This window comes from Pelodiscus sinensis, chromosome 6 (assembly GCF_052426305.1).
Source record: "Pelodiscus sinensis isolate ZL-2025 chromosome 6, ASM5242630v1, whole genome shotgun sequence".
Taxonomy (NCBI): domain Eukaryota; kingdom Metazoa; phylum Chordata; order Testudines; family Trionychidae; genus Pelodiscus; species Pelodiscus sinensis.
In genome coordinates, this window is record NC_143057.1 from 33,382,498 (window position 1) to 33,394,774 (window position 12,277).

Here is a 12,277-nt window from a genome sequence, read left to right on the forward strand (position 1 = left end):
AAAAAGAATTGTGGCTCTGATCTTCGAACAAGACTTTCCAACACTGGAGTTTATGCTAGTGTAATGCCTAAGCAAATGTAGCACGTTGACTTCAGACTCCAATGCATGTTACTTCTACTTTAAAGAATAAAGTTTAATCTTTAGTTATAACATGAAAGCTATCTGTTAAATAACAATTTATAAAGAAATCATTTGAGATGTGGTTGAGCAGATGAAAATACCACACACACAAATAACCCTATTTCTTCTAAAAGGATCTTAAAACACTGCAAAAAAATACAATTCAACTTCTCAATGGAAATATTAAAACATGCAGGAGTATTAGTCAAAAGTACATGGGCAAGAATCCTCCAGTGGCAAAGGAATGTGTTTTCCATGTATGATTTCTAGGAATCTAGAGTAGAAAAATCATTATAAAACGAGAATTAGATCCACATTAGTCAAGAAACTTGAAATTGATAATGGTCATCTTTTGGTCTTAACCCTGGATACAAAATAACTATAAAGCAACTGCTTAGTAGTACTTAAAGTATCACCTCAAGTTTTAACCAGGACTGTCAATTAATCACAGTTCTCACCCATGATTAACTAAAAAATTAATCACAATTAAAACAGTTAATTGTGATTAATTGTAGTCAATCACATTAAACAAATACCAAATTTAATGTATTGCATATTTTGAATGTTTTCTGTATTTTAAAATATATTTATATCAATTGTGACAATTCAAAGTGTACAGTGCTTGCTTTATATTATTTTTATTACAACAATTTGCACTCTAAACATGATAAACAAAAGGAATGGTATTTCGAATTCATGTCATACAAATACGGTAGGGCAACATCTTTATCATGAACATGCACCTTACAAATATAGATTTTTTTTTGTTATATACTGCAGAGCTCACAGCACATGTAACTGTATAACCGCTAGGATTTTTAGCAGTTATATGGTTGCCTTTTAAAATGATTTTTTATATCCCTACTTTTAATACCTGAGAGAGACAAGGTATGGTGCATGCTTTCAGAAGTCTTAAAAAAGCAACACTCCGATGTGGAAAATATAGAATCTTAACCATGAAAAAAGGAAATAAACCTTCTGCTGGTGGCATCTGATTCCAATGATGAGAATGAACATGCTCTGGTCCGCACTGCTTCAGACTGTTATTGAGAACAATCCATCATCAGCACGGACCTATGTCCTCTGGAATGGTGGTTGAAGCATCAAGAGTCATATGAATCTTCAGGGCATTTGGCATATAAATATCTTGTGATGCTGGCAACAAGAGCACCCTCAAACTCCTGTTCTCATTTTCAGGTGACTTTATAAGCAGGAAGCAGGCAGCATGATCTCCTGCAAATGTAAACAAACTTGTTTGTCTGAGGAATTGGCTGAACAAGAAGTAGGACTGAGTAGACTTTGAAGTTTTACACAATTTTATTTTTAATGCAGAGCTTTTTATATAATTTTACATTTGCAAATTCAACTTCCATGACAAGGAGATTGCACTACATTATTTTCAAATGGGGGAACTAAAAAATACTATTGTTTCCTGTGACAGGGTACAGTCACAGAAGATCCCTTGGGGCTGCTTCCCAGTGTGCTGATAAAGCCACTTACACTCGCCTCCTTGCCCTTTGGGGCTTCTCACCATCCCATCCTGCTGGGCCAGATCTCCTGGTCTCCCCCAGCCAAGGCACAGGGCTGAGATCACCTCCCACCCCCAAAGAGCAATACAGACACAAAATCACTTCAGCTACTAGGAGAATGCAGTTTCGGGCACAGCATCCAGGAAATCAACCCCCAAATGGGATCAGAACCCCAAATAAACCATCCAGGCAAGCCCCCTGTAACAATGAAAGAATGATGGCTCCCCCAGGTAACAATTGTTTACACTGGGCTTGTAATAAAAGTAATTTTATTAAGTACAAACAGTAGGATTTAAGTGGCTGCCAGTGAAAACAGAGCGAAGTAAATTACAAATTTAAAATAAAATAAAATACATAGCTAGTTCTAACAGACACAGGCATATTGCTAACTTACCCTAAATCTATTCTTATTTCCGGCAAAAATCTCCAAGCCAGGGAAGATCTTTTTCTCCCTGGGGTTTCTGGCTCCCTTAGGGCATTTCACGCCAACCAAAGATGTCAACTGATAACTTTACAGTTTAAATAGACTTTCTTTTGGGTGAGAATTCTTTGTTTCTACATCCTCCCCCTTCCATGGGAAATTATTTGGTTAGATCCTACCAGTTGGGGTGATCATGTGTCTTCCTAAGACCAACCACTACTTAAAGGACAAAGGAGGCTGTTTACATGGTCATCAAGTTGATCACCCAGACATTGAGGTGTCCAAGCATTGGAAGCCGCCTTGATGGCTTTCATTTGCCCGTGTAAAATGATCAACCATTCCCTACCCCGTAACTCTAACTTTGCAGACAAAAAGCTTCAGGGGGTAGCTGAGTTAAGTCTGTACAGGATAAATAAATTCCAGTCATTTGAAGAAGTGGGCTGTGCCCACAAAAGCTCATGATACCATCTATATGTTTTGTGAGTCTATAAAGTGCTACCAGACCATTTGTTAATTTACATATAAGAGTGACTCATACCAAAATAAGCTATACAGATCCAGGAGACTGAGACATTACAATTGATAGATTACATGACATATTGTATCCAAAGCATCTTCGAGTTACGCATATTTGTATCCATAAGACAATTTCATAAAGCTTGTAGGGGGGAGGGGGGTCCATCATACTTTTGGTTTTCACATTCAAATATTTGTAATAAAATAAATATAAACTGAGCACTGTAAACTTTGTACTCTAAGCTGTATCCAAATCAATATATTTGAAAATGTAGAAAACATACACAAACATTTAAATATATGGTATTCTATTATTGTTTAACAGCGTGATTAATTGTGATTACTTTTTAGATCATTTGACAGCCCTATTTTAACCTAATTCTGCTTCCACTGAGTCAATGGTACATCTGTCACTTATTTCAATGGGAACAGAGTAAGACCAACACTAAGAGCTTTTGAAACCACCACCTTAATCTGTAGATTTTTGAAGCGCTTTAATAAATGGCTCCACAAAGTTGCTCACTAGGTGTGTGCAGCAAAGTTGCTTTAGTGTGCAGCAAAAGGATCCACAGGGAGAGTTAGAGCATGACAGGCTTACATCTCAGTTTGCTGCACATTAACTATTAGACAACACAGGCCACCAAACAATATCCCATAATTGTCTTACATTTTAAATACACACAGTCCAAAACAATTTCAGCATGTTGGCATACAGCTGACAGATTCACTGCCAGCTGCAGCTGTAAGAAACAGAGCTTATTTTAAAAATACAAAATATCATTTGAAATGACAGGGCATTTTAAGGCCTCAAAATTTCACTTTTGTAAAATGGAAGTTTTTGAAGTGAAGCTTATGAAACTGTTTTGATATGAAAAAAATCAATCTTCAGAATAAAATTTCACATATTACAATCTTGAACGTTTTCCATTTTCATTCAAAACCAGCCCCTTTTGCACTGAAAAACCCATAACATCCATGAGGCATTTATTGGTTTTGATTGTTTACAAAATCACCTCAGTTTTCCCCAATTAAAAAGAAATATGGACACCAAAAATATACAACTTTTTAAAAATTCACCATGACTAATTCAAAAATTTTAAACTGACAAAAAACAGTAGTTTGGAAGTACCATTTTCAAAAACTTAAATTAAGTTACTTTGGAGCTCAAGTCCTACTGGCTTTGAATGAGAGTTAGCTCAGACATGTAGGCCCTTTTGAAAATGTTACCCTAGGACAGGTCTTCAGCTCAGTACTTTATTTGAGCCAACACAGAAGAGTCAAAACCATTTTCACATTGGGTGGCTAGAGGGCATAGTGAATAATCAGATTTCTGCTGCCAGCAACAAGTTTCTCCCCATGCAGATACAAGCCTTTCTGATTGTTCTCATCAGGTTCCCACAAGAAAAAAAATTCACCTCCATACACCCACTGTAAGTGAAATGCCACAGTGCTACATGATGGCAGAAAAGAGAAGCAACAGAAATCCCTCAGTCCTGGGGAATAAAGACATGCTACACTTCAGAAAAATGCTGCATTCTCACACTAATTACCCTGAAGAGCAGCTGTGCTCTAATAATCAGACACATATGGGAAAACGCTTTCTAAGCACTCCTGGCTCTGCACTCAAGCCCTGATGGATGGATTTGTCTCCATAATAGAGAAAGCAGAATTTGATTGATGGTGCTATTGGTTTCTCATTGAAGGTTAAGCTATGTTCTCAACTGTAAAAAGAAAATAGTAACAAATAAATCTCTATACATTTTTAAAGCATTTGGATGCTTCATAGAGATATCAAGAGAATCTGGAACTCCAGTTCACCTCTCTGCAATTTTAGATCAAAAACTTTAAAAACCCATTGATACACATAACACTAAAAGGCATGCTGTCATCTCAATGCAAGATAATGCCAATTGACATGTTAATGATAGCAACACATGCACCAAGAAAAGAACAAAACCCAAATATCAGGTAAAAATAATCCTTCAATGTCTGCATTTTTAATCCTTTCTTCCGTTGCACACACGAACAAGTGGCACATGCTCTATACCAAACATGGCTTTCCTTAAATTCAACATTACTTTTATGAGAGTTCTCAGTTTAATATTTTTAATAGCCCTTTTTCACTCATTTAAAGCTACATTGAATCTGCCCATACATCCTCCCCCTCAGGATATTTATTGATTAAATGTAATCAGGAATTTATTCACCCTCATGTACTCTCCCAATATGAATTATTAGAAGATTTACCCAGTGTTTCTCAGGTCCTTAACTCAATTTTCATAGAATCATATACTCATAGAATTCTAGAACTGGGAAGGACCTCGAGAGATTATCAAGTCCAGTCCTCTGCCCTCATGGCAGGACCAAGCACAGTGTAGATCAGAGGTTCCCAACCTGGGGTACGTGTTCCCCCAGGGGGTACGAGAAGCTTGTCAAAGGGTACAGGGAATATTTGGTAAATAACTAGATTATCCTAATTGAAATATTCCAAAAGTAGTAGTGTTAGTGAAAAAAGTAGTGAATTCAGGAGTCTAGAATTTATTTCCTTTCATATTGAATAGGGGGTACGGGAAGGTTTACTAAAAGCCAAGGGTGTACGGGGACTGAAAAAGGTTGGGAACCCCTGGTTTAGATCATCCTTGATGGCTATCTGTCTAACCTGCTCTTAAATATCTTGAGAGATGGAGATTCTACAATCTCCCTAGGCAATTTATTCCAGTGGTTAACCACTATGACAGTTAGGGTTGCCAGGTGTCCGGTATTGTATCAGAGAGTCCGGTATTTGAGCGCTCTGTCCGGTAAAAAAAAATAATCAGAAAATACCGGACATGTGCACTGGACGGAAGCCTGGCATGGGTGGGGGAGCGGCTGGACCCTGCAATCCCAGCTTCATTGACTATGTCAGGTAGCCTATTTTACAAGCCTCTGCCGACAGAGGCATGTATTATAGACATACCCCAAGAGACCTATTTCTTAGTGTGTCTGATTATGCACAGGAGAAGTAGTTTAATGCACTAGCCTGGTTGAGTGTGTAAGTAAGTAGGCTTTTGATATTCCTAAGTTTAACTCCTTTTAGTGTATTTATCCATACCTACATATCACATTATCAGGGGAAGAACCAGGATGAGCAGGGATGCTAGATCTCAGGAAGGAGGTAAAATCGCATAGATGCCCAGGGAATCTTGCAAAACAGCTGCCTGCTTTCTGCTAGGTTCCAGCATTATCATCAGTCCTTCACTTTCAAGGAGCAACAAAATGAATCTATTTCCACAAAACCCAGATATTTTGAAAAAAGCATCAGTGCTTTCAACAAATTAGATTTATATTATATTGCGCCTTTTTGGAGCAATGGAAGTTTCACTTACATAATTAGGTGGATTTTTTTTAACCACCTATTAATTTTTTTAACCAGAAAGGTAGCTACAGTATTTAAAAAAATGTCAGTGTGTTTTATCACCTCTAGAGAACACAAAATATTTGTTTAGCCGGCCTATTCCTTCAATGGGCTTTTTTCTTCTTTCCTTTCCTTTTTAAAAGGGATATCCACTGTATTTTTCACCAAAATGAAGGTAATTCACTGGCTGAGAATTGTATAGCATCTGCAGTGATTCCTTTGATGGAATTTCTAATGAGTTTTCCCCTTACTGTTGGTCAACCTCTTTCTCTCTTCTCAACTGACAACCTATTTAGAAAAGCTGATTACTTTCTCTTTGTGTGACAAGTAAATAAGATGATAAAAGGGATCACTTCCCAAAGATATCTTAAGTAAGCCTGTGGAAATACACCATTCACCATGCATAAAATATGGCTACCTAGAAATACCACAATAATAATTCCATTTTAAAAACAGCTTGAGAACACTGAGGCTATGTCTACACTACAGCCTTTTTCCGGCAGAGAGTAGGCTAATGAAGCGCTCATTAGCATTTGTCTCTTCATAGATCTGGAGGGATATAGAATCTTGTGCAAAAGGTTTTTTTGCGCAAAACAGATCCGACTACACTGCTTGTTTTTGCACAAAAATCATCTGGAGAGAATATGCAAATGACAGCGTGACAAATGCTAATGAGCTCTTCATTAGCCTACTCTTTGCTGGCAAAAGGCTGCAGTGTAGACGTAGCCTGAGGTTGCCCAGTTACACACCTAAAAGTCAGGAATTGGTAGAGTAAAAAGGTTGCACATGCAAAATTGAAGTTGCTGTGCATGTCAAGTTTCCCATAAGAGTTGGTGGGGAGCCTGGGGCCATGGAACATGTTAAAACCAGAACATACATTTCTCTACATTGTAGAAAACCTAAAGTAGGGCACAAAGTTTTCTGTGCTAACCAGTGTTCAGCATCAATGGCTCCCATCCCAAATCCACTAGCTTCCTTCAATTCCTGGGGCTCAATCTCCTCTTCTAGCTGTTTCACTGGCTTCTCTTCTGCACCTGGGTAGATGCAGAGCTAAAACCATTCCCTCCCCAATGATGAGACGGAAAACTTTACCATGTTACTGCCATCAACTGCTGCAGAATGCAAGTTTTAATTAGAAAAATGAAAAAAAAAATCTATGGACTTTGGCATAATGAAAAATAAATGGGAAAGAACAGGAAAAGGAGAAATAGGGGCAGGAAGAGAGAAAACACACATGAAAACAAGGCATGGTGAGATGTACCAAGATCAATTATGGGAAACAAAAAAGGAAAAAGTGGACGAGAGTCAGGAAAGGGAAGAAAAAAATCGGGGAGGGGGAGAGGAGAAGTAAAAGAGATGCAGTAAGTAGGGATGTTAAAAAGCATGTACCGGCTCTAGCCTGCCATGCTGTTCCAGGGAAGATGGCTGCAGCCTCTGTATCATTGACTTCAATGGGACCAGGTTTTCGCTTCATAACTTAACCCCACAGGAAAAGAGACACACAGGAGAAGGAGAGATAGAGAAAGACAAACACATACACACTACACAATTGAATACACAGAAAGGAGACAAAATTTGGCAGCGGACTAGCCAAAAAGATATGGATGAATAACCATTCAATTAGCGAACCACTTGAATAGATCCATATAGACCTAAATTGGTTCATGTAAGACAAAAAGCACAGCAAAATCTGGCAGTTCCCACAGGAAGACAAGCTGGCATCTGAGCCTAGTTAATGACTGGTAATTTCCAAATAGATAATATGGTACACACTGTATTATTAGCTACTGAGATCAGGGGTGGGGAACCTAAGGCCTGGGGACTGGATGCAGTCCCCAGCTTGCAGGGATCTGGTCCCTGAGGCTCGGGGCTCCCGATGATGGGTGGCTTTTTTTGGTTTTTAACTTGTGTGCAGCCCCCAAATGATTTTGCTGTAGGTCAGTGGCCCCAACCCAAAAAAAAGGTTCCCCCACCACTCATGTAGATCAATATGCGGTAAGAAATTGAAGCATATTGGTTGAACTGAATTGGGAGCGAATTGGACTATCTGTAACATACATGTAAATGTTCCAACATAAATGGCACTTAAAATTCCATTTTCCTACTCATTCTATTTTAGTTGTTACCAGGGTATAAAACTCTGTGGTGGGAGAGGTTATTTCCAGAGATAAGATTTAGCAACAGAGTACCTATAGAGAGAATGTCACACCCTATCCCTTAATTAAAGGGAATTTAAATTGAATTCCAGGCTTCAAATTTAAAAATGACTGGTTAGATCTACTCTAAAGTCTTGTTTTGTTTGTTATAATGCACATTCAAATGAAAACAGGATGAGTCACACATCCCTGCTCTATAGTTCAGAAATACCAGGATTACATCTGCAGTGGATAATGCAGTTCCTGTGTTCATGTTTTTACCAACTGGCATTTTTTACAATCTGTGTTTTGAGTTTTACACATTTGCTGTTACTTCAGCCTTCATGCTGATCTGTGTGACAGTCCAAACTTACCCTTGTTCTTACAGTTCAAAAGTATGCTCATAAATGCATCTACTGTAGCAGATAATCTGCTGCAATTATGTAGCTACAGTTTAGAAAATACTGGTTTGTTTGAGCAATTTCTCTGTACCTTTGCAAACAGCAAGCAAAACACCATGAGAAAGAAGGGAAAGATACATTAAATTCAGGCATTTTGAAATGTAACAGCTAATTTGAAAGACAGACTGTTCAGTGCCTGTACAGTTCAAACCTCGCCTCTTTTTATATGTACTTAGAGCAGGTGCAAGGAACCAGACTGGCAATTCTGAAATCATTTTACTGCTTGTAAGCCTCTGAGCAAAGATAAGCAGTTAAAGGAAATGCCCAAAACAGGCAATGCTGGTGCAAGAGTGCCAGCTCTGAGTACAGTAGTTGATAAAACTGTACTGTACACCATGCTTCTGCTTTTTCAGCAATAAGGTTTCAGGTGAAAGTGAGAGACAGAAGCTGCATTTTCTGGTGGGTGGGTGGGTGGGGGGTGTGTGTGTGTGTGTGTGTGTGTGTTTTTCTTCTTAGAAAATTAGACTGTCTCTGACAACAGCTGCAGAACATTTCAAATAAGCTCCCTCTGCCCAGCCAAATGGACAGTAGTCACCAACTTTAATGCCATTTAAGACACCCTCAAGGGATTGTTCTCCTTCTAAAAACTCTCTCCTGCTAAATGGAAAGGAAACAAGAGATGTTGTTAAAATGAAAGCCTTACCTGAGCAGTAACTGTTAATGTTATAAAGAAAACAGTATGAAGCTGAATTTAATTGAGGTGTTCAGTAACAGCTATGCTCTGTACTTTAGAACAAAGGAAATAAAGGACAATAAGAGAGGATTTCAAGGTTGGAGGAGACTAGAGAAAATAGAAAGAGGAAGGGGAATAGTGAGTTTTGTATAAACTCTTACCTCTCTATAACTCCAATGCTCAGATGGCTAATCCATCCCTAGGAGAGGGTCAAGATCAGAGGTAAAAAGTGGGTCGGTACAGTGTACTGGTAGGACCCGACCCCCAGGATTGGCCCGTATACAGCTGATATTAAAGCTCTACTAAAGCGGCACTTTAATGTCACTCCCTTCTTTGCTCCCCTCCCTGATGGCCCTGTCAGTAGGGTCGGAATCCAGCAGCACTGGGGGTGAGTAAAAGGGGCAGCTGCCCCAGGGCAAGTGATTTAAAAGGGCCTGGGGCTCCTGGCTATTACTGCCATAACCCTGGGATTCCTGGCCTCTGTAGTGGCAACCTCTGCAGTGGCAATGAAGGACTGGCTGGGGGTGTCTGGCCCCAGCTAACCCCTTCCGCCTAAAACCCTATGCTTTTAGGGACCCAGACACCCCAAAGCCAAATGCCAAGAACCCTGTATACCGGTAGGTCCTGACAATTACTTTCACCCAAAGGGTACATCTAGACTACAAGCCTCTTTCAAAAGAGATCGTCTAGACAGCCACAAGACTTTCGAAAAAGCAATTCACCTTTTTGAAAGAGAGCACCCAGCAAGAGCTCTTTCAAAAAAAGGCATCCTTCCTTGTAAAAACAGGTTTACCACTGTTGAAAAAAACTGACGTGTTCTTTTGATTTAATTTCGAAAGAATGCGATGGCAGTCTAGATGCAGGCGAAGTTTTTTAGAAAAAAGGCCACTTTAAAAAAAAAAAAAAAAAAAACACCTCTGTAGTCTAGACATAGCCTTAGTCAAGATTCCATTGGTGGAAAACTTACCTCCATCTAGATTGCAAGAGAAGCATTCCAAGTGCTTATTGGGAAAGTACAGGAGTTTGGGGCTGAGCACACTCCTTTAGGCACTGTTTTACATGTTCTGTTCATTTGTGGATTTAGAAGAAGGGGAATTCAGAAGAAAGGAAGGAAGGAGAGAAGAAAGTCATGCTGGAAGGACATGACGACTGGGGTCCCACGGGGATTAGTTCTCAGTCTAGTTGTGTTCAGTGTCATCATCAATGATTTAGATAATGGCATAGAGTACACTTACAAAGTTTGCACGATACCAACTTGGGCGGGGTTGCAAGTGTTTTGCAGGATAGAATTAATTCAAAATAACCTGGATAAACTGGAAAGATGGCCTAAAGGAAACAGGATGAAATTCAGTAAGCACAAATGCAAAGTACAGCAATCGATTGCACGCATACATAATGGAAAATGACTACTTTGGAAGGGGTACTGTGGAAAAGGATCTAGTGGTCATAGTGGACCACAAGTTACTTATGAGTCAACAGTGTAATACTGCTGCAATAAAAGCAACCATTATTCTGGGATGCATTAACAAGAGAGTTGTCAACAAGACACAAGAAGTAATTCTTCCATTCTACTTTGCACTGATTAGCCTCAACTAGAGTACTGTGTCCAGTTCTGGGGGGCAACATTTCAGGAGAGACATGAAAAGACTGGAGAAGGTCCAAAGAAGAGCAACTAAATGACTCAAAGTCTAGACAATATGACCTATGAAGGAAGACTGAAAGAATTGGGTTTGTTTAGTCTGGAAAAAGGAAGACTGAGGGAACATGATTAGGGATGTGAAGGTTTAACTGGTTAGGCAGGAGAAGGGGCCCACTCTGAACAGGAGCTGCAGCCTCCATTTGCAGTGGGAGAGTGAGGGGGCATGCGACAGCCCAGACCGGTTAGCCAATTAAACTAGGGATGCTAAAAGGCGTTTATTCAGGTAAACATGTAACCACTAAAAATGTCAGCGGTTACACATTTACACGGGGTGTGGGGCACACCAGCACGTGCACTGGGTCCGCCCTTCCCCTTCTCCTCTCCCTCCCCCCCGGTGCGTGTACGCCCTTCCCCTTCTCCTCTCCCTCCCCCCCCCCGTGCGTGTAGCGGGGAGGGGAGAAGAAGGCAGCCCCATGGGAGCCCATAGGGAGTCTGCTTAAAAGCTGGCTCCCCACGTGTATCGGCTCCCGCACTGCTGCTTCTGATACAGATCATCTCATCTGAAGAAGCGGGTTTTGCCCACGAAAGTTCATGATACAATATTTGTTAATCTCTAAGGTGCCACAGGACTACTTGTTGTTTTTACAGGCTGGAATGTCTATTGTCTCCTTTATTTTTTGAAATGGTTATGAAGCCTTTTTGCATAGAGGAAGAACAGATCTACCACAGGAACAAAACTTTCAGGAACACATCAGAAACAGCATGATACACTATTATTTTTATCTACACCAGATATTTCCTTAAATTAATAGGTAAAGAAATCTAAGACTTTGGAAATGCACCTGAATTTGAAGTAAATTATGCCAAATCTGAAATGACAGCTTGGCTAGTCTCTGAAAAGTCACTCCTACAGAAAACATTTGGCTACAAATGGGCAGCAAATTCTATACAGATACTTAGGAATACAAATCTCTAACAACGTAGCAGAGTTCTGTGATTTAAATGTCAAACTCTTACTTCAGCAAATGAATAAAGATGTGATGTGCTGGGGGGAGCAAGGAATATTTGGTTGGGGAGAACAGTCACAGTCAAAATAAATCTGCCAAACATATCTATCTTACTTCAGAATCTTTCTCTGATTATCCCACATGAAACTCTGTTGTTAGACTGTATAGTGAATAAAAGCAAGAGCAGATGCTGTACTTTGTACACACCCATTAAATAGTGTGGATTACCTATTCCAAATGTTTCATTATACCCTCAAGCCAGACAGCTCAAAACTAGTGGATTGGAGGATATAACTCAGTCAAACACGGGGTCTTTGTCGAACAAGAAAACTGCTGCAGTGTGAACACTGCGGAACTATTTCAGATGATTATATATGTAACA

General features: G+C 39.6%; 1 protein-coding gene across 8 annotated transcripts in view; it reads right to left on the minus strand.

Annotated features, from left to right (window-relative positions):
- The window catches only part of APBA1 (amyloid beta precursor protein binding family A member 1), a 146,612-nt gene that overhangs the window by 62,235 nt on the left and 72,100 nt on the right, over positions 1-12,277 (minus strand). For 5 of the 8 annotated variants that reach the window (XR_016349862.1, XM_075931686.2, XM_075931696.2 and 2 more), the window contains exon 2: positions 1,096-1,353. The exons of the other annotated variants lie outside the window; for them this stretch is intronic. The gene's annotated coding sequence lies outside the window, so the exon portion shown is untranslated. The remainder of the gene's footprint in view (positions 1-1,095; positions 1,354-12,277) is intronic. 8 annotated transcript variants of the gene reach the window in all.